General features: G+C 43.2%; 1 pseudogene; it reads right to left on the reverse strand.

The window, feature by feature from the left end:
* Positions 1-839: 839 nt before the first annotated feature.
* Positions 840-1,300, reverse strand: LOC119805495 (annotated as a pseudogene).
* Positions 1,301-1,631: the final 331 nt, after the last annotated feature.

Below are 1,631 nucleotides of genomic sequence, written 5' to 3' on the forward strand. Positions count from 1 at the left end.
ACTGTTCTGAGTAGTGGGGGCTCCTTGGCACATCTCAGCAGAGCTTGGTGGTGGAGAAGCTTGAGATTTCAAAAGAATATTCTGTCTTTTGCCTTGACCAGCAGGTCATCTACCACAGCTGCAGGAAGGGCTGCCGACTGGAGAGAACTTCATCACACAAGTTCAAGGCATTCTCTGCTGGCAGACCCTCCCTCCAAGGTCACCACAAACCTGGTATTGCAGGGTTCTCTACAAAGACAGCCTGACCACGGGGTTCAGAGCGTGGGGTCTGCCTGTTGAGTCTGTTACTGTGGAAACACTTTGCTAAGATTTTATGTGAAAGCAGCTTCCCTTTGAACAGACATTCTTGGGGGGGGGGTTGATATTGTTTTATAATCTTTTGTAAGTACATTATTAAGATGGCATTAGGGACTTGAGCTATCACCCATAGGCAGTGTGGCACAGGAGAAGGGCTGCTGCTTCTGTGGGGAGCTGGGGCCTTAGTCTGTGGAAGTGGAATTGAAAAAGAAGAAGGCAATGGGGAGAGGGAATCACAACTTTAAAAAAAAAACCTTCTGGGCTAACTGTAACTTTGAGTCTGGGCAGGAAAAGAAATGGCATTCTTTTGAAGTAGACTAAAGCAGTGATTTTTTTAAAACAAAGCAAACACAACTAGAACATCTGAATTTTTTAATCCTTCTTTTCAGGTTACCTAGACCACTTTTGATTAAGAAAACTGTAGAAAGTTAGTAACTGCCACAAACGGATGCCAGGTGGTGGCACGTGTCAATTTTCCAGAGTCCTGAAATGCATTGCTCAGGGGCTCTGCTCAAACTTGCTGGAATCACTCATGGCAGATTTTAGTCCACAGGTCATTTTTCCCCATATTTCTTTGTAAACTCTTCAGCATTCTTACAGAATTTTTTATGGTCCTTAGGGTATTCTTCAGCTAAGTCAGCCTGGAGTGGGTGCTCAGGCTGGGGGTCGTTCACCAGTGCTATGAGGGACTGGATTACTTGGTTCGTTTTGATGGCTGGCTTCCAGTTTTCAGTGCTAATTACTGGCAAACAGACCTGCCCCTTCTCATCAATGTTAGGGTGGTAGATCTTGGTTTAAAATGTGATCTTGGGTGGTTTGAATGGATACTCTGCTGAAAAGCTGATTCAATTCTGAAGGCCCCATTGCTATATGGAGGGTTATCAGGAAAAATAAGCCCTTGACAAGTCAATAAATTAGCTTTATCAAGCTGGATGTTGTGGAACTTTTTCATTGCACATTTGCTGATCTCTTCAAGCTTCATCAGCCTCCTGCTGGCCGCCATCTTGGGTCTGATCTAAAACTTCTTACATGGAGGAAAATTGCTGGATATTAAACCAGGGTCTTGTCCAGACTCTCCCCTCAGCCTATGAAAAAACTTTGAAACATTTTTCATCCCTTGTAAAACTCTTAAATTTTAGATATGTCATACACTGTTACCTGGGCATTAATTTTTGTCTGATCTTGAATTCACCTGTTAGCAAAATGATGCTTAATTCAAGTTTAAAATCAAACAGAATGAGAAATGGCCATGAGGCTAGTAGGAAAGCTCTTGCCCAGAATGTAAAGCCTGGAGTATCATCTCAAGCCCCACAGCTAAAGAGAAAGTTGCTGCA

This window comes from Arvicola amphibius, chromosome X (genome assembly GCF_903992535.2).
Source record: "Arvicola amphibius chromosome X, mArvAmp1.2, whole genome shotgun sequence".
NCBI lineage: Eukaryota > Metazoa > Chordata > Mammalia > Rodentia > Cricetidae > Arvicola > Arvicola amphibius.